We start from the raw sequence: 20,740 nt of genomic DNA on the forward strand, positions 1-20,740 counted from the left end.
TCCCCATCACTGTTTCTATCTCTCTCTCTTCCCCTCCCCCTCTTTCTCTCTCTAATTCTCCATCTCTGTCTCTTTCCGTCTCCTCAACTCTGTCTTCCCCTCTCTTTCTCTTTCCCATTCCTCCTGCAAACATGCATTGGGTGAGCTGAGCTGAGGAGGTACCAGGTCGGGGGACGCTGAGCTCCTGGGTCCACCTGGGCAACAGGCTCTGCCAAGGAGGCATCCTAGTCGGTCCAGTTCCCCACTGGTTGGGAAGTGGATGGCCACAATGCTCTGAGAAGAACAGTAAAATGTTGACCCCATGAAACATCCCCAAAATGCAGTAACAAATCCTAAGAGGTTTCCCCATTCTGGTCTCTCAACTCTGGTCAGACGTCTGCACACTCCACACCTGCCATTCCTACCCACGTCCCTGCTTTCCCCAGATCCCTGCCTGGGTGTCAGATGCCAGCGATTCCCATTGCAGAGTCATCCTCCAGCCTCGCACTGGAGGCTCGTCCCAACAGCCCAGTATGGCTCAACGTAACCCCCTGTTGAAAGCCACCGTCAGCAATGCACAAATGAATAGGCACCGCCTTGTCCCGACAGAAGTCTAGGTATGGACACCAAAAGGGGATTTTCATAGAATTTTCACGTCAAGAAGGAATGTTTTTCTTTCGATTTACCTTTTCAATCAACTAAAAATCTAAACACCACTCTCAGTTTGCAAGCTCTGCAGAACCAAGCAGGGGCTGCATTTGGCCACCCTACTTTAAACCGGGCCCTGCAAGGGCAGACTACAGGACACCTTCCACATCCATCGCCTCCCCGCCCTTCCTCCCACTCGCTGCCGCGCTCCTTGTTCCCTTGGCCAGGCTGACCGCTCTGCACGAGGCTCCCAGGGGGAACCTTCCCTGGAGCCTCGCAGACGTGTGCCTCCCACAGCTCCATCGGGTGCCTCCGCCTGACTCTGCCACAGCTGCTTGCCTCTGCATGTCAGCAGGTCCTGGTCGCCCCTCTAGTGGAGCAGAGAAGAGCAGGACATGACCACTCCTGGCAGACACTGGCTCCATCTCACCTGGGACTGTAGGGATGTTGTGCGTCCTCTGGGACTCAGGCCTCTTGATGGGCTGGCTGGTATCGAACTGGTTTGGGGAATGCAAATGGTGAGATGACGACCAGGAAGCTAAGATGCTGTCCTTCCCGACTGGATGCACTCAGGGTCTCAGGAAGTCACGATTCCCGGTAACAGCCACTGGATTCGTTTCCCTGTTAGGAGTGGACCCTAAGAGTGCCACCTGCTCAGGAGGTCTCATTCATTCTCTGCCTGAGTGAGTGGAAATGCGTCAGTAGTTCTCATTCACTCTCCACCAAAACACAGTAGGGCCCTTCGGATTGCATGATGGTTAAAGTGTTAAAGTGTCTGTGCCACTACTCAGGAATTCAGGAAGCTTCCAGGCTGTGTAAGCCACACCTTGTTGAGAGGTGACAACCTGCTAGCAGCCCTCACTCTTGGTGCCTCCTCAGCCCCAGCATCCACTCAGGCCACGCTTGGGGAGCCCTTCAGCCCACCGCTGCACTGTGGGAGCCCCTCTCTGGGCTGGCCAAGGCCAGAGCCAGCTTCCTCTGCTCGTGGGGAGGTGTGGAGGGAGAGGTGTGGATGGGAACCCAGGCTGCTCCAGGCGCTCAGGGGCCAACGTGAGTTCTGGGTGGGCGAGGGCTTCGCCAGCCCTGCACTCAGAGCAGCCGGCTGGCGCGGCCAGCCCCGGACAGTGGGGCTCAGCATCTGGTCCAACAGCTGCCCAGGGTGCACCGGGTCCCCCAGCACTGCCAGCCCACCCACGCTGGAATGCTCGCCAGGCCTCAGCTGCCCTCCTACAGGGCAGGGCTTGGGACCTGCAGCCCCTGCCATGGGTTCTCCTGCAGCCCGAGCCTCCCTGACGGGCCCCACCCCTTGCTCCATGGCACCCGGTCCCATCAGCTGCTCAAGGGCTGAAGAGTGTGGATGCACAGCTCAGGAGTGACTGGCGGCTCTGACCTAGACCCCTACGAGGCACCCACTAGATGAAGCCAGCTGGGCTCTTGAGTTGGGTGGGGACTTGGAGAACTTTTATGTCTAGCTGGAGGATTGTATATGCACCAATCAGCACTCTGTGTCTAGCTTGGGGTTTGTGAACCCAGCAATCAGCACCCTATCAAAACGGACCAATCAGCTCTTTGTAAAAGGGACCAATCAGCTCTCTGTAAAACGAACCAATCAGCTGTCTGTAAAATGGGCCAATCAACAGGATGTGGGTGGGGCCAGATAAAGGAATAAAAGTAGGCTGACCCAGCTAGCCAGCAGCAAGTCAGTATGGAATGTTTGTGTGTTCGTTCTTTGCAGTAAGTGTTGCTACTGCTCAGTCTTTCCGTCCTTGCGACCTTTATGAGTTGTAACACTGCCGTGGAGGTCTGTAGCTTCACGCCTGAAGCCATTAAGACAACGAACTTATCAGGAAAGACAATAACTCCAGACACGAAACCTTTAAGAGCTTAAACACACACCGTGAAAGGTTTGCAGGTTCACTTCTGGAGTCAGCGAGACCAGTGAATTCCCTGGAAGGAAGAAACTGTGGGCCCATGTGAACATCTGAAGGAACAAACCCCGGACACACCTTTTTAAGAACTGTAACTCCGGGAGGGTATGTGGCTTCATCCTTGAAGTCAGTGAGATGAAGAACCTTCCAATTTCATACACATTGTGACTAGACAGTGTGCATGTATGCTTCTAAAGTCGGTATTGAAAGAGACTTAGCTGTGATTCTCAACCAGGGTTGATTCTGCTTAGGGAATATTTGGAAGTGGCGAGAGAGATTGTTGGTTGTCACACTCTGCGGAGGCCAGGGATGCTGGCAAGCTCCTACAGTGCACAGGACAGCCTTCTCAGGAGGTCTCTCACGCTAAACATCAAGAGTGCTGGAGTTGAGAAGATTTGGTCGACACACCCCACAGGGCTCTGAAAGGCATCAAAGAAGGCCTCCTCCCCAGCTGGTTCGGTGAAGACCTTGATAAGAATTTTCTGTGGTCAAGGCCTCTGTGTCGTTCCAGTTCTTTCCCAAAAACAGCAATTGTGCAGGGTGAATGTGGGGGAGGGGCTGAGAGGCCTCTCTCCTGGAGCTGGGAGAAGGCAAGTTGCACCAGAACTCACTCATGCTGATCAGTGGCTCTTGGCAGGTCCTCTGATGGACAAGGCATGTCCAAGTTCTCGTGGAAGACACATACACTCTGCCCTCTGCCTGCACAGTACGCAGACAGCGAGGGCTATCTTGGAAGTGGGAAAGCTCTGTTGGCTTGCAATAGCGTTTTCTCACACCTCTCAGCTCAGGGCCATAAAAATAGCAGGATCAGGACATCAACACAAGCCTCCGAGAGACACACAAGGGCAGGGTGTTGAGAATTCAGGGCTGTGCTTTGAAATCAATACCAAAGTGTGGCTACATTCCCCTGGCCCTATAAAGAAGCCCGTACTTCCATTATAAATTTGTAATCCATGAGTTCGTCTTGGCTATGTCCTAAATTCCTCTGAATTTTCAGTCAGTGTCATTTCATGGAAGTGATAAGCACCAAACCTGTGCTCCCTGGAAGGCTGGAGCACCTGGATTGGGAGGGAACTTGGCTGCATTCACGCCCTGCCCTCAAATGGTGCATTCTTCCCAGTAAAGCATCATGGGTGGTGCTGATGGTATTGCAGCTCCTTTGATTTGAGGAAGGCTGGGAAGGCCTGGGTTTCACCCGGAGGGCACTTGGTGGGTGTCGGTGAGATTTTGAGGTCTCCGCCCTCTTTCTCAGGGCGCTGTTCTCTCAAAGCCCTCTCCATGCCATGCTGCTCAGCACAGGCAGCCATGTTGTGTCTGGGGCTCCTCCTGCCTGCCTAGGTTCAGGCCACCAAAGGCAGTCACCTGGCAAGTGCCCAGCACGATTCCCTCTCCAGAGTCCAAACTGAGGATGCAGGGGTGGCTGCTGATAAGCGCGGGGAAGGTAGGAGTGAGTCTCCTTCAGTGCAAAACTGCAAGCAGACAGTACTGAGGAAGCAAAGGCAAGAAGCAGAGAGGGTAACAGGAGCCAGGGGGCCGCAAGCATGCAAATGCCCAGTGAACCTGAGAGTTCTGGCCCAGCCCCCTAAACTCCCAGGCACATGCACGGGTTAACTCCCAGTGCTGAACATAAGCTCCCCAATCGGAGCCACTTCGACTGAGTTTCTTTTCCTTGCAATCAAGAACTTTTGAGGGTGCAGCGCTCCGGCCCGAGGGGATTCTCTCAACCCTGGGGCGCAGGCAGGCAGCAGGCAGGCAGCCACTTGGACTTCCTTTTCAGGAAGGAAAAGTGTCTTCTTGGGCCAGCCCTGCTTGCTGTGGTGTGTGCCCCCGGCAGTTCCTTCACCCCTCTGAGCCTCTGAGTCGTCCCCCACCCGTAATTCCCTCTCCAGAGCTGGCTGTGAGAAGCAAATGAGAGAAAACACGGGGAACAGTGTCCAGGTCACAGAGAGGCTTCCCACTCCGACTCACGACCCTGCCTGGTGGCAGCAGATGAGTCAAGAAAAAACATGGAATGATCTACGCACTTCCTATCTGCAAAACACACACGCGGGCACAGAGAGACACACACACAATGAGCTGGGCATGGTGGCACGTGTCTGATGTGTCTGTAGTCTCAGCTAGTCAGAGGCTGAGGTGGGAGAATCTTCCTGAGCCTGTGAAGTCAAAGCTACTGCAGTGAGCTGTGGTTGCACCACTGCCTTCCAGCCTGGGCAACAGAGTGAGATGTGAGATCCTGTCTCAAAAGAAAAGAAAAGGGAAGGGGGAAAAGGGAAAGGAAAAGAAAAATGAAATAATCCACATGGGCCTGGGGACATGAGAAGGGAGGCAGGAGATTCCAGGGGGACCCATGTGGCCTGGCTTTTAGTTTTCTGGGTTTGCCTCAAGCCAATGTTCTGCTCACAAACCTTTCTTCTGGCCTGAGCTGCTTGGAGTTGGGTTTCTGCCTCTTACAGGCCTGACTCACGGAGTGCCTTCGGGGCACTGCAGATTTCAAAACCCTGGCCTTTGACCGCAAAGAGGGGCTCAAATGGTAGCTCTGAGACTTAGAAGAGCCAGGCCATCATCCCTGTGAGTGACCGCAGGCAAGAAAGCTCAGACGTCTGCTGCTCCCACGTGACATGGGGTGAAAATTCATATTCTGACCCCCTGCCATGTTAGGGGCTCTGAGGAGGCAACGGTTGTGAAATCATCTTGAACCAATAAAAGATGCTAAAAGGAAAGGCATTCTTATCACCGTGAGTCCGGTCTCTGTGTCTCCATTAAAAATTCTACTCTAATTGATTCACCACTTCCTACCGGCCGTATGGCATCAGCACTAAGAGCTGGGGGCAGAAAGCCCTGACACCACAGTTTACGGTACCTGGGACTTTCCTTTCAGACACACCGCTGGAAAGAGCAAGATGCCTAGAGTCACCCACTCAGCTCTCCACCTGGCAGGCAAATATCTCTCCTCCTGCCGGGAAGATAATCCCCCCAAACGTACCTGCCTGTCCTCCCCATGAAAGACGGCTTGTCACCAGTCCTCTGAAGTGTCAAAGAAACAATGAAGCTGCCAAAGGAGCTGGTTCTAGACACTCTGCCCTCTATGGCCTCCCCAAGCCTGGTAGAGGCTGGGTCTCCTCCTCCTCTTCTGGGCAAGGTGGCCCTGCCAGAGTTAGATGCACTAGTAGAGGCCAGTAGGAATGACACTTCCTCAGCACAGATTTGGGGAAAACACTTATAAAAGTCTCCAAAGTCTTGACCCCTAAAGCACTGTCTGAGCAGAGATTTTGCTGAACACAAAAGAGCTCTCTGGGAGCCGGGGTGGATGGTCCATCCACCCTGCATCCCAGACAACTTGGCCTCCTGAAACCCCTTCCTTCTCCTTCAGCTAAGATTTCCTCTGCATGCCAGCAAGGGGTGAACCAAGCCAGCGCCATCTTCCAAAGACCCACGCAGGACCAACAAAGGCAGCAGCTGCTGAAACCTCCATACAGGGACCTCACGCAGGTTCCGTCCTTCTGCTCTGACTCGTCACTTAGCACAATGTTCTCCAGCTTCATTCTCATTGCCACAGATGGCAGGATTTCCACTTCTTTAAAGCTCCATTGTAAGTATAGATCACATTTTTAATCCATTTATTCATTGATGGACGTTTAGGGTTTTTTCCACATCTTAGCTATTGTGATGTGAGGTATCTAAAATAGCCAAACTCAGAGAAACAAAGAATGGAAGGGTGATTGCAGGGGCTGGCGGGGGCAGTGGAAATTGAAGTTGCTGTTGGATGGATATAAAGTTCCAGTTATGTAATATATAAGTCGTAGCGATCTGCTTCTGTTAAGAGGGTAGACTTCACGTTGTGTTCTTGCCACAATAAAAGATAAAGAAAAAGAAAGGCAGGCTCCTCCAGTTCCCAGCAGGAAACACTTGACCACCAGTACTTTCCCTCTCTGTGGGTCCGCTGCCAGGAGACTGTGTGCTAACTTCTAACTGATTCCGAAAGCTCAAATCCTCAGGAACCTCCTCTCTCTAATCCTGAGTCAAAATCACTTCACTTGGTTCCCTGGACGTGCTGTCAAAGACACATACTTCCAGCAAGAGCAAATCTGTTAAGAAAGAAACACCTGGTCCTCACGGGTCCACATCTGCTTAGTCAGTATCTGAGCCCTTGATGTGGACTCACTTAATAATGTTCCTTTACTGGCAGGAATAAATGGCCGCTTGTCCCAGAATGTAATGTCTCAGCTCTAGTAAGGAGACATAGCTGCCAGCCCGGAGCACCTGTCACCTATCGAGGAGCAGAGCACCCATGAGCCTGCACATTGCGCACACGGTTGGGGTGGCTCAGACGGTGCTGTCTCTGAGTCTTACAGAGCATGGTGTCCATTTCCTCTGGACTCCATCAGTGTTCAGGTGGGGGAGAGGAAGGAGAGATATCTGAATATTCATGACATGCAAATTCAGGAAGCAACATTGCCAGCGATTTACCTGCTATGCCTCCCGTTTTCTCCGCCGCACCCTTGGACCAAGCATCCTCAGCAGAGATGTGTGTTCCTGTGGCCGAAGCTGTCGTGGTGACGATGGTCTAGATCTGATGAGGTATTCAAGGGGAGCTGTCTTCAAGGTGTTCCGTATTTTCCTGGGAAAGAACAGTGGCTCATAACACAGTTAAGGGGAGGAGTTTAACTGGTATTTCTTGCGTGAGAGGCATAGGGTCCCTGAGAAGCAACTGCCAGGGGCTGAGTGGCTTTTTTCCATCTCTTGCCATTTGTCACTTCACTTTCTTTATCACACTTTAGACCTTTAAAGTCAGGAAGGTGGAGAGACACTGGTGTGGATGCAGTTCCCTCCTCATTGCTCTGCTGCATGCTCCTTATCTCATGGGGATGTGAGGAGAAGGACAAGAGACACTCACCATGGAATGTGAGTGGAGTTGCTCTGTGAGCTGCCCGGATGGCTTCAAGACCTGTGCACTTGAGGGCTCTATGCTCAGAAGAGCTAAACCTGCCCATGTTTTAAGGCTGTGCTATGGTAGTCCTTTGCATTTTCAGTTTGCACTGGAATCTTGGCTTAGTCTGTTCCGGCTGCCCTAACAGAGTGTCATAGACTGGGTGGCTAGCACACCACAGTTCCAGATAGAGGCTCACAGTTCCAGATAGAGGCGCCAGCAGGTTCAGTGTCTGGTGAGGTCCTGTTTCTTGGTCACTGCGTCCCCATGGAGTAGAAGAGGCTAACTAACTCCCTCTGACCTTTTTAATACGGGCATGAATTTCATGATGGGGTCCCCCCATGACCTAATTACTTCACACACTTTAATACCATCACCTGAGAGGTTAGGATTTCAACATATGAATTTTGAGAAGGCCTGAACATTCAGTCCACTGTAGCACTGAAAATTAGGTCTCTTGCCCCGGTTATGGGGGCGCTGGGCTCCATCCATCATATGTGAAGAGGAAACCCTCCCTGCTGTAGAAGGAAAAAGAGGGCCTACTTCCGGAGGTCTGAGGAGTCCTCAGGGACTTCAGGAGCGTCTGCCTTTAGTTTTGGGAGCCCCCAAGGGTGAAATTGAGGACCTACTGGGTGAGACGATACCTCTGGCACAACTTGGCCATCTCCCCCTCCTGGCCCGAGCACCTTGTGGCTCACACTTTTCAGGAGACCATGGGCAGTAAACAACTGCAGTCTCACCTCTGCAACTTCAGGTTGCTGGAACCCAAAATAAACAGTCAAGTCATTTACACATACGCAAACGCCACCTACTCAGAGTGCAGTTACTCGAGCAGGAGTACCCAGGTCCACCCAGAACTGCATTGGTTTTACCATGTTGACTTTTTGCATTGGTGTGATGATATCAATTTTGTATAGGGTCCTAATCAAAATGTTCCCAATCTGGCCCCTAATGTTTGTTAGAGCTTGCCTTCGCTGTCTAGGATCTGATCAAAGCTCATGCGTTGCATTTCGTGGACACGTCTCGTTTGTCTAATTTACTCTAAAACAGTTCCTTTGCTTTAGTTTTGACTTTATTTATGTCTAATGATTGACGTTTGGAAGCATTTGGCATAGTTGTTTTACAGAATGCCTTGTAACTGGGATCTGTTTCCTCACAATTAAATTCAGGTGAAACCTTATTTGTCCTGATCCTGAGTCCTTCTCAGTGCACACGATGCTTGTTTGTCTCATTAGGGATCAGAATGGTGCCCATCTGATCTCTTCACCAATGGTGCCCACCTGATTTTTCCATCAATAGCACCTGACCTCTCCATCAAAACACACCTTTTCCATGGGTGAGGAAGGGAGTGCTTCGTGAGAGTGAGATACTGTTTATGAGTCAGCTCAGGCAGCTAGATATCCAACACCACACTCCAGGGGCCTTCAGTAGCAATTTATTTCCTCACAGTCTTGAAGGCCAGAAGTCCAAGGTCAAGGTGTTTCGGGGCAGGTTTCTCCCAAGGCCTCTCTCTCCTTGGCTTGCAGAAGGCCATCTTTTTTCTGTGTCCTCACAGGGCCTTCCCTCTGTGGATCTATGTCCTGGTCTCCTCTTCTCATGAGGACACCCATCCTATTGGATTAGAGTCCATCGTAATGACCTTGTTTATCTTAATGACTGCTTTAAAGACCCTCTCTCCAAATATACCACCACCTGAGGTGCTGGGGGTAAGGACTTCTACATGTGAATTTGGGACTGGAAGCGAGTCAGCCCATGGCAACTGGCAGCTTCTACCCAAAAGTTTCAGCATAGTTGATGGCCTTGCTTGCCTGTTGTGTTACAATGGTGGCTGCAAAACAGGAACGTTCTAACCTATCATTCTCTGATTCCATGACCTATGAGTCTTCTTTTTTCTACAAAGAACTGTTCACTCACCACCCTTTTCCAGACCTTTCTGGACACCACTGCAAACAATGGAGTTTCTTTTCAATCTCAATGTCTTGTCATCTGTCACCAGCATTATTCTTCTGATACATCATCCCACATTGGGCCAGTGGGGATCCCTCAGGCTGTTCCTGGGCATTTTCTTCCTCTTTCTTTCTTTCTTTTTTTTTTTTTTTTTTGGAGTCTTACTCTGTTACTCAGGCTGGAGTGCAATGGTGTGATCTCAGCTCACTGAAGTTTCCATCTCCCAGGTTCAAGCGATTATTCTGCCTCAGCCTCCCGAGTAGCTGAGATTACAGGCACACACCACTGTGCCCAGCTACTTTTTTGTATTTTTATTGGAGATGGGGTTTCACCATGTTGGCCAGGCTGGTCTCGAACACCTGACACCAAGTGATTCCCCCACCTCGGCCTCCCAAAGTGCTGGGATTACAGGCATGAGCCTCCGTGCCCGGCCTGTCCATGGGCCCTGTGCTTGCTTGCTGACTGCTGGCACAGCAGGATGGTCCAGGCCCCCAGCACTTTCCCTGCCCCATACCTGGAATCAGACACTTCTCCGTGTAGTGCTGGGCCCTGTGAGTGGGGAGCAGTATTCATAAACTGAGGTCTGGGCACAGGGGGTGCCATTTTGTTTTGTTTTGCTATTAGCACCTTTTGGAGATGTGTTTTTGAGGGAATTTAGATTTTCAGCATTCTTTTAACTAGGTTTTATTAAAAAACCCTGTTATAAAAGAATGAAAATGTCCTTGAGGCCACATTTTGTCAAACACAGAGAAATGTATTAAAGGCTGAAGGAAAACAGAGTCTCTACATGGAGAAAAGCTAATGATGGGGCCTCCCAGGAACTCTTGCCCAGACTAAACATATTTGAAATTTTACGAATTTTGCAAAAGAGCCACTGCATCGTGATTGCTGCATATTTGGAAATGACTCTAAACGTTCATCCCAGAGAGAAAGCTGCAGGTCCATGGAATGGCATAGGGAGAAGGTTTTACAAGGTGCTATGACAGGGCAGGAAGAGAGGTTTGTTGGCTCAGGAAAACACAAAACAACCCCCATTGCCTTAGGAAATAATGGGTTTGGTGCTACCGGCGATGGCCCCAGAATGAGATGTTGCCAGGAATAAAAGTGTTGGTTTCCTCCTCAGGTGTTCTTCCCCAACCCCTCAAGGCAGAGTTCTGCCCATGCCTCTGTGTGCCCCTGCAACTTGGCATCACAGTCAGGCTGTGTACATGGCGGTGCTGTCTCCTGGACTCTGACTTCTTTGAGGCCTATGTCTTGGATGTCTACTCTGTGTCAGGCCTGCAGACATAATGAAGAGCATCACTAGAACAAAAAAACACAGCCCGACATCAGCTCCACAGAGTCTGGGGTCCCATGGAGGATGCAGAACATCGACGGATGACACCGTGTAAAAGATGCCACTGCTGAGAGTGCAGGCGCAACTGAGAGAGGCTCCGTATGATGGAGGCAGCTGTTGGTCCAAGGGTGGGGGGGGTGTTGGGGGAAGTCATAATCACACAGAAATCTCAAGAATGAAAGGATTTGGGGAGAGGGGACAAGGAGGGTGCCAGGCAGGATGGCAAGCATGTGCTGAGGACTTGAGTCAGGGTGCGAGGAGGGGCAAGGTGGAGTGTGAGGAATATGAGAGACCAAAGAAGGCCGCACAAGGAGAGCAGAGACTGTGGAAGGGGGTGGTAATGGAAAGGAGGCGGGGCTGGCTTTGTTGTTGAATGACTTTAAGAAGAGTCTGGAGAGTGTTGGGCGTACACTGACTCCCCACTTCCATTATTCTACGCTGATGTAGAAGGTCTCTATTTCTCAAAACCCTTGGGCTTCTTTCTGTGGACTAAATCATGCCCTCCTAAAATGAATATGCTGAAGCCCTAACCCCAAGTATGCTGGTAGTTGGAAGTGGGATCTTTGGGAGGTAATTAGAGTTAGATGAGGTTGTGAGGATGGGGCCCCCATGATGGCACTGGTGTCTCCATAAGAAGTGGAAGAGGCCGGGCGCGGTGGCTCAAGCCTGTAATCCCAGCACTTTGGGAGGCCGAGACGGGTGGATCATGAGGTCAGGAGATCAAGACCATCCTGGCTAACACCGTGAAACCGTCTCTACTAAAAAATAGAAAAAACTAGCCGGGCGAGGTGGTGGGTGCCTGTAGTCCCAGCTACTCGGGAGGCTGAGGCAGGAGAATGGCGGTAAACCCGGGAGGCAGAGCTTGCAGTGAGCTGAGATCTGGCCACTACACTCCAGCCTGGGCGACAGAGCGAGACTCCGTCTCAAAAAAAAAAAAAAAGAAGTGGAAGAGAGACCAGAGCTTTCTCTCCACCATGGGAAAACACAGTGAGAAGGCCGCTGTCTACAGACCAATAAGAGAGCCCTCCCCAGACACGGAATCTGTGAGCAGCACCTTGATCTTTGATCACTGTATAGCCTTCAGAGCTGTGAGAAGAAATGTCTGTTATTGAAGCCTCTAGTCTACGGTACTTTTGTTATCACAGCCCAAATGGGCAAATAAGCCTCCTGACCCCTTTTACTCATTCACTCTTCTGAGTACTATCTGCTTCTCTAGGTTTCGATTGTTGAACGGAAGGCTGCGCCTGCAAGGTGGAGGTCTGCAGTTGCTCAGGCCACCTGCGACTGGGGGAGTCACTGTTCTGGGGTGCACTATTAGGGAGCCCTCTTGCCATATTTCCCCAAAGTCACATTTTCGTTGCATCCATGTGTGATGAAGCTGGCATTTTGGTCTCCATCTGCCTGACTCCCTGTTTATCTCAGAATTTGTTCTAAATCTGAACAAATTATGCATGACCCCCCTCATATCCCAATGTAGTTGGAGGCATATCCCAATGTAGGAGGTGGCGATTTTGTGGAAAGGGAAGAAAGGAGGCCAGGATGAATGTTCATAAAGCAATTAGGAAAGTCATGCAATCTCTGGACAAGAGCCTGGAGAACTTGGGTTGAGAGATGGTGGGAGATACAGAGTAGTGTGGGCTGAGTTGAAGGGGTGCTCAGGATGCTGGTGGGAAGGATCTGATGCTGTGACAAGACACCATCTACGAAGCAGAGGGCTGCTTTTCCCAGATGCCAAATAAGATGGTGGATCAGGGAGAAGGAGGTCTTAGAGGGATCCCAGGCTTTTGGCTGAAGCCCTCCTTGGAGAAGGCTCCCTGGACGTGGCCACAGCAGGTGGGGTGGGGGTCCCTCCTCCTTCTGTCCAGCTATGCACCCTGCATGCAGGTCTGCTGCCTGGAATGGCTCTGGAAGCTAGGATAAGAACAATGACCAAGTTCCACCAGTTTACTTTCTCATGGGGCACACGGACAGTAAACCAACACACAAACCAACAAATGGCATCATCTGGGGCCGTGGTTACTGTGCTGAAGGACAATAACGATCCTGAGCTCAGACCTGCACTTGCTGAGTCTGAGGTGCCTTTGAGAAGTTTAAGTCTGAGGTGCCTTTGAGAAGAATGCCAAGAGGCACAGGACACAGCTGCCCCTCTGTTTCCAGCACCGCCACCCACCTGCTCCCTGGTAGCTACACTTGATGATTAGTTCCTCAGTTTACTTTTGCTTACATCGAATTCAAAGGGCAGGGCCATTGTTTTGAGTTCATGAAGGTCAAGGGTAAAATCTTCCCGGATGTGGACCCACCTCCGAGGAGGGGATGCTGGATATGTCCTGGGGCCCTTGGATGTTGTATCCAGTTTTGTTTGGGCCGGTTAGGCTGACCTTGCTTAAAGAGAGACGTTCTCTTCAAGTTTCAGCCAGATCACCACAGCCAGTGAGCATCGACCCCAAACTCCATTGCAGAACCACAGAGATATTTCATTGTACTTTCTTCTTTGTACACACATTGGCTGCAGGAGATGCAGAGACAAGTAAGACAGGCAGAGCCAGGCTGTCATGGAGCTTGTGATGCTGACATGACAGAAGCAAACAGAAGGCAGGTTTGATCCAAATGGTGATGAGTGATGGGAAGCAGAATAAGATACTTAAGGGTGGGAGAGGATGTGCTGGAGGGGTCTTCAGGGAGAAGAGCTGAAGAAATGGAATTTGAAAGGAAAACTCAAAGGCTCTAGACTAGACTCCTGCAAATCTCTAGAAACAGACGGGGCTATTCCAAAAGGCAGCCAAAGCCCAACTTTAATCCTGATCATTGAACACACTTGTCATGTATTTTTTGGGGTGCTTCTGGATTCCTAGAGACCATGGCTTTTTCTGAGGTCTCCGTCTTGTAGCAATTCTTGTTACCACTCTTCAAAAAGAAGCATCATAGATTTGAGAAAGGGTCAGAGGGCGTGAGTAACAAACAGCAGCAGGGATATGAGGGCTCTGTAGGCAGACACAAGTATTTAAGGAGAGCTACGCCCTTCAGGAGGCCGAGGCAGGTAGAGCAGATCACTTAAAGTCAGGTGTTCGAGACCAACCTGGCCAACATGGAGAAACCCCATCTCTACTAAAAATACGAAAAATTAGCCAGGCGTGGTAGCGCTAGCCTGTAAACCCAGCTACTCAGGAGGCTAAGACAGGAGAGTTGCTGGAACCTGGGAGGTGGAGGTTGCAGTGAGCCGAGATCATGCCACTGCACTCCAGTCTGGGCGACAGAGTGAGCCTCTGTCTCAAAAAAAAAAAAAAGACTTTGTCTCAAAAAAAAAAAAAAAAAAAGGAGGCCACAAAGTGAAAAAGTTTCCAGTGTCCTCTCTTTCAGCCCTCCTGCCATTATTGTGGACTTGCTTAAATATTCCTTTATATCGAGTCTCTCAGGCACTCCCCAAGCCTGAAGAGATTATCTGAGGGGGAAATGTAACTCACACCCAACCTCAGACCATTAACTAACAGAAGTGGTCGTACTAAAAATAAATGGTCCAGAAAGAGTTTTGATCAATGAATGAGCCCCGGTGTCCTGCCATGCTATTAAAGGGAGTTTGGAGTTCTTGGGGTTGACTCAGCAAAAGTAACCGGACCCCTGGCAAAGTGTACTTAGACCTGCTGTTAGAGACAAGATGTGAGGCTGGATGCAAAGTTGGCCTCACTCGGTGTGGCAGGAGTTTTTGTTGCATGTGCTGTTTCCAATTGCCATTTCCACACCAAATCATGGATTGTGTTCTTTAGTCGGATTCTCAACAAAATGTGGTATAAAGAATTTGACTAGCCTTTGTCCGTTGTTCCTGAGGAAGACTCGACATCCTTGGAGTTTTCCCAATAACTGGGATGTCTTTGTTATTCATTAACTTTTTGAACAACATGTGCATTGGCGATAACAAGATGAAGGTGGGGACTGGTCATCAGAAAGACTGATCTTTTTTTCTTTTTTTTTTTTGGAAATTGAGTCTCACTCTATTGCCCAGGCTGGAGTGCAACGGTGCAATCTCGGCTCACCGCAACCTCTGCCTCCCAGGTTTAAGTTATTCTCCCTGCCTCAGCCTCCCGAGTAGCTAGGATCACAGGTGCCCGCAACCACACGCAGCTAATTTTTGTATTTTTAGTAGAGACGGGGTTTCGCCATTTGGCCAGGCTGGTCTCAAACTCCTAGCCTCAGGTGATCCACCCGCCTCGGCCTCCCAGAATGCTGGGATTATAGACGTGAGCCACTGTACCCGGCCCAGAAAGGCTGATCTTGTGATGAGAGAGCTGGGGCTTTGAGCCTGGTGGTGCCAGACCGGAGGGAGGAGAGAAGGAGCTGCTGATTGCATTTAGTTACCTGGCCAAGCATTCAATCAACCATGGCCACATCATGAAACCCTGATAAAAGTTCTGGACGCAGAGCCTTGCGAAGCACGTTGATGTGCCTGGAGACTGGCCCCTGATTCCACAGGGAGAGGCCATGGAAGGTCTGTGTTTGACACCCTCCCAGACCTTGCCCTCTGTGTCTCTCCACTGGGTGGTTCCTGAGTTGCATCCTTTAAAATAAAACTCTAATCATAAGTATACTGGTTTTTGAGTGTTGTGAGTCATTCAAATAAATTATCAAACCTGTGGGATCATGAGAAGTGCTGAATTTGTAACCAATTGGCCAGAAGTGCAGGCAGCTGAGGACTCTCAAAGTGCACCTGGCGTCTGGCCTGAGGGCAGCCTTGTGGAGGACAGAACCTTCCACCTGTGGCGCCTGTGCTAACTCCAGGTGTGAGTGTAATAACTGAATTGCAGGGCGAGAGCCGGGGTGAGACGGGTTGCAGTGGAAAAAGAATCAAGTTGACGTAGGCTTTCTCATGTGTTCCTGCCAATAGAGGTGCGTTCCAATTTCCGGGTTCTGATTTAGTCAGTGCACCTGACTCAATCCCAGTGGCTGGATGGGCTCCAGAACCCATGATGGAGCAATAACATGGGACTGGGTGCAAAAATTAGAGCAACAACTTCCAAATCAGAACCAATTCATCTTGTCATTACCAAGGCCAAGATGGTAAAGGGGCCCTTACAGCAAGCTGACAACTTTCCAGGATGGTGAGTCACATTCACGGGCCATAGAAGGTAAAACTATCTTAGTTGGGAGAATGGGGTCCCCAAAATAGTTGGGTTTCAGAAAGCTTTGCTGAGGGTGCGTGCACATTTCCCAAGCATCATGGTTCTGTTCCTGGCTTGGGAGCGCGGAGAGTCACTGTCATGAGGATGCAAGCCGACTGGCCTGCAGATGCGTCTCTTCCTGGTCCCTCTTTGCTCTCTAGAAGACAACTTGACACTGCACTGCACCACTGCATCTCCAGCAGGAGTGCATATGTGTGTGTGTGAGAAACAGTGTGCATGTGTGTGAGTGAAAGTGTGCACGTGTGAGTCTGTGTGTGTGTGTGCATGTGTGGGAGAATAGGTATGTGTGAGTGTACAGGGGTTGTATATATGTGTGCACATGCAAACGTGCATTTGTGAGAGGGAGTGTGTGTGTGTGTGAATTCATGCGAGTATATATGAGTGTGTACCTGTAAGTGTGAGTGTACGGGCATATGCAAGTGAGTATGTGTGTTTGTGAGTGGAAGTATGTGCATATATATGAATGTGTGTGCATGTTTGTGTATATATGAGAGTGTATGTGTGAGTATAGGTGCATGCACGTATAGGAGAATGCGTATGTTGTATGAGTGGGGGGGTATATGTGTGCGCATGTGTGAAAGTGTGCATGACAGAGAGTTTGTGAGTGTGTATATGTGTGAGTGTATATGAGTGTGTATGCGTGCTCCTGTGTAAATAAGTGTGTATATAACTGTGTATGCATGGGAGTGAGTGTATGTGTAAGTGGTGTGTATATTGTGAATGTATGTATATGTATATGTGTCTATGTAAGTGCGTATTTGTGTGAGTGCATGAGCATGTGAGCATGTATAAGTGAGTGTGTGTGTGCATGTGAATGTGTGCACATGTATGTGTCTGTGTTTGTGAGTGCATATTTGTGTGAGTACGTGAGCATGTGAGCATGTATAAGTGAGTACGTGTGTGCATGTGAATGTGTGTTTGGATGTGCACGTTTGTGCAACTGTGCCCGCACTGGCATCGCCCATATCAGGACAGGCCTCCACTGCCTCATGTTCTCACGTCTTTTCTGGCCTGCACAGGAAACAGCTGCTCCATGGTACTTCTTGAGGCATCAACTCCAAAAGACGGAAGGTGAAAAGTGGTTCTGAGCGACAGGTGAAAACCTGGCAGTCTGACAGTGGAGAAATTCTTCTGCCTCCGGGATGACCTCACTCTTCGATTTTTCATTTTGCACTGTCGGGAGCTGGGAGGCAGCTCTCCCTCCCCAAGTTGGGGGTTGGAGGGAGCCTCACTTAGGGAGAACACCACCAGGCTCATATGGCAAGATGGCTTTTCAAGCATTCTGCATTCTCCCTTCTTCCCAAGCTGCTGCCAAATCCATTCCTGGTGAGTGACAAGCCCCAGCAATTTATCATGAGTCCTGCGACCTCCAGAACAATCCATCAGTGACAGAGGAAGTCAACAGAGTGATGACAACTTGCTGTTTACCCACAGTGTATGTTTCATCAGCTTCCCAGCATCTGGTCCCAATATCAACATCCTCTTTTATTTGTTCTTCCCCTTGGAAAGGAACGTATTGAGTCTCAAGTCCATAAACATGGCTCCTTTATGCCCTTCCTATGCTGTGTAGCACCCTTGACTATGTTCTCCGCCTTACAATAGACACTGTACGTTACATGTGTTTTATATGCATATATGTGTGTAATACCTAATGGGCACTGTGTACATGTACACAGGCTATGTATAGTAAGACACAGTGTGTGTGTGTGCATAAAATAGCCCTGCGCTAGTTAGTTCTGGCGTGTCCATCAATCCATGTACAGTTTCCTTCCCCTTCTCCATTCACCATTCCTTGCATTGCCCACTCCCCCACCCTGCCGCCCTCCACATACACACCCTGCTAAGGGCAGAAGGAGGCACAGTAACTAAAGAGTCCTAGGTCTGGTGGAAAAGGCAAGGATGTCTGTTGGGCTTTGTACAAGGACAGTTGTTCCTTTTCAAAAATCTGCAGAAACATAGAGACAGGGCTGATGCCTTCTAACTGAGGGAGTCAGGAAAGACTCGGTTCAGCCTGGCTTGAAAGACTGAGAAGAATCAAGATGGGCAAAGATGGGGCCACTCAGAGTGGGGCACCTGAGATGAAGACAGGCATGACAAACCCCACTCTGTGCTCCCAGGTCCCCCGTCCACCCCCAGTCTCCCCTAGTCTCCATCCTTGAAACTGAAATAACCTCACACGCTAGAGGCAATGAAGGGAAAATAAAAACTGGAGTCATTAGTCTTGGTGTCACATTTGCCATCTCCCCAAGTCCCAAGTGGAAAAGGGAGGAGGAGGGGCCATGGGGCGTGGGTCGGGCATTCGGAGGGTTCTGTGGCCACCTGGTGGCTGGACGTGTCTCCCCACTGGCAGAGCTCCCTGCCCAGCTCCTGGTGCAGACTGCCCAGGACGGGGCCAGGGAAACTCTCTCCCCTCTTTGAGCAGGGGTGGAAATTGTTGGGGCCTGAAAGGGGAAGGAAGACAAGAACTCCAGCCTCGTGGCTTTCAGAGCCTAGATCCAGAGTTACAAATCCATGGAGAGGAGAAAAGGAAGGGGCAGCCCCCCGTCCAGGGGCTGCAGGGGGCCTGCCTGGGGGTGGGACCTTAGCTTTCCCCCTTGTCTTTCACCCTGCTTGGATGTGGAATGTTCCAGCATGAGGACCCAGTCACATCCCAGATTCTGCTCCAACCTCAGGTTACAAACATCAGTGGCTGACAGTGCCTCGGTCCCAGATGTGAGCCAGGCCACCTCAGGCTGCAAGCCTCACAGCTGTCTTCTGCAGCACGTCAGGAGACCATGCTGCCGTCTGGACAAGTTCATGGAGGACATACATCCTGAACCTTCTGGTCAGAAGCCAGTGGGCCCCTCCCCACCCAGAACTGAGGTCTGAAGCTCCCCCAAAGAGCCGACACCAGATGAGACCCTTCAGGGATGCCGGGCGCATTCCCCCACTGAAATTCCATCCTTTCATTCAGCAAATATCTGGGAGAGTCTACTGTGGGCCCAGCTGTCCATGGCCAGCCGTGCACAGAGGAGACATGGCCCCCACTCTGTGGAACACCACCGTCTGTGAAGTTCTGACCACATTCTAGATCTCTCTGAAAAGCTCACATGTACTAATAATTTGCAAATAACAGCAAGTGTCATTGGCTTTTAAAAATAGAAGTGCTCACAGGATTTTATGGAATGGGGAAGGGTCAGGTTTGAACCTGAGCACTGTGAGCCCAGGGCCTCACTGGACACAGCCCCTCATGGAAGGGACAGCCTGGTGGGGCAGGCGGGCAGAAGATAAAGAGTGCACTTCAGCAAATGCACTGAGGGCAGCAGGTGCTGGAAACAGGGCAGAGGGAGGGGACCATGACGACCTGCTAAGAAGAAGGGACATTTAAGCTCAAAGTGTAAAGAAGACACAGAGATGTGGGCATGGGGGTCCTAGGCAGAGGGCACTGCAGCGGTGTAAGCCCTGGGTTGGGAAGAGGCCTGATGTATTCAAAGACAGTGTGGCGGGTTGAAAAGTGTCCCCCAAAAACACACGTCCACCTGAAACCTCAGAGTAGGACCTTATTTGGAATAGGGTCTTTGCAGATGGAATTGGCCAGGATGACATCATTTTTGATTAGGGTGTACATTAGTCAGGGTTCTCTAGAGGGACAGGACTAATAGGACAGATGAATATATGAAGGGGAGTTTATTAGGAGAATTGACTCACACAGTCACAAGGTGAAGTCCCACAATAGGCCATCTGCAAGCTGAGGGGCAAAAAAGCCAGTCTGAGTCCAAAAATCTCGAAAGTAGGGAGGCCGACAGTGCAGCCTTCAGTCTGTGGCCAAAGGCCTGCGAGCCCCTGGCAGACCACTGGTGAAGGTCCAAGAGTCCAAAAGCTGAAGAACTTGGAGTCTGATGTTCACAGGCAGGAAGAATCCAGCACGGGAGAAAGATGGAGGCCAGAAGACTCAGCAAGTCTCGTCCTCCCATGTTCTCTGCCTGCTTTATTCTAGCTGTACTGGCGGCTGATAAGATGGTACCAACCCATCTTACTGAGGGTGGCTCAGCCTCTCCCAGTCCACTGACTTGAATGTTAATCTCCTTTGGTGACACCCTCACAGACACACCCAGGAACAATACTTTGCATCCTTCAATCTAATCAAGTTGACACTCAGTATTCACCATCACAGGGTGGGCCCTAACTCCTCCTGTGTCTTTATGAGGAGAGGAGAGGCTTGGGATGATGGAGCCTGACATGAGTCCTGCAGCTAAGAGCATCAGGAGCCCCAGGGCAGCTGGACAAGGCAGAGAGGGTCCTTCCCTAGTACCTTTAGAGGAAACTCAGCCCTGCAGACACCTTGACTTTGAACTTCTGATCTCCAGAGCCACAAGATAATACATGTCTATTTTTAAACTACCCAGGGTGTGGTAATTTATTATAGCAGCCACAGGAAAGTAATGCAGGCAGGAAGGGGAGCACCGCACCAGGGTCATGCTGAGAAGGGCAGAGGAGCACCAAATAAATCCCAAAGGTCAAGGTCCCTGTGGGCTTGGATTTCCATCTCAGGGGCAATGGGGAGTCGCTGAAGGGTTTGAGCGGGTCAATGTCATGGCAAGGTCGTTGCTATCACTATGTAAGAAGGCAGCCATCCACGCCCCACAGAGACCAGGAAGCCGCCACTGCTCACATACAGACAAGACAAGAGGTGGCATCTGCTCACGAGCTCTGACTCCATAGGGCAGAAGGATGCAGGCAGACCTGAGTATTGTTTTCGGGCTCCCAAGACCACTCCCAGGTTCACTGATTTGCTAGAAGGACTGACAGTACTCAGAAGAGCTGT

The sequence above is a fragment of the Rhinopithecus roxellana genome, chromosome 12 (assembly GCF_007565055.1).
Source record: "Rhinopithecus roxellana isolate Shanxi Qingling chromosome 12, ASM756505v1, whole genome shotgun sequence".
Classification (NCBI taxonomy): domain Eukaryota; kingdom Metazoa; phylum Chordata; class Mammalia; order Primates; family Cercopithecidae; genus Rhinopithecus; species Rhinopithecus roxellana.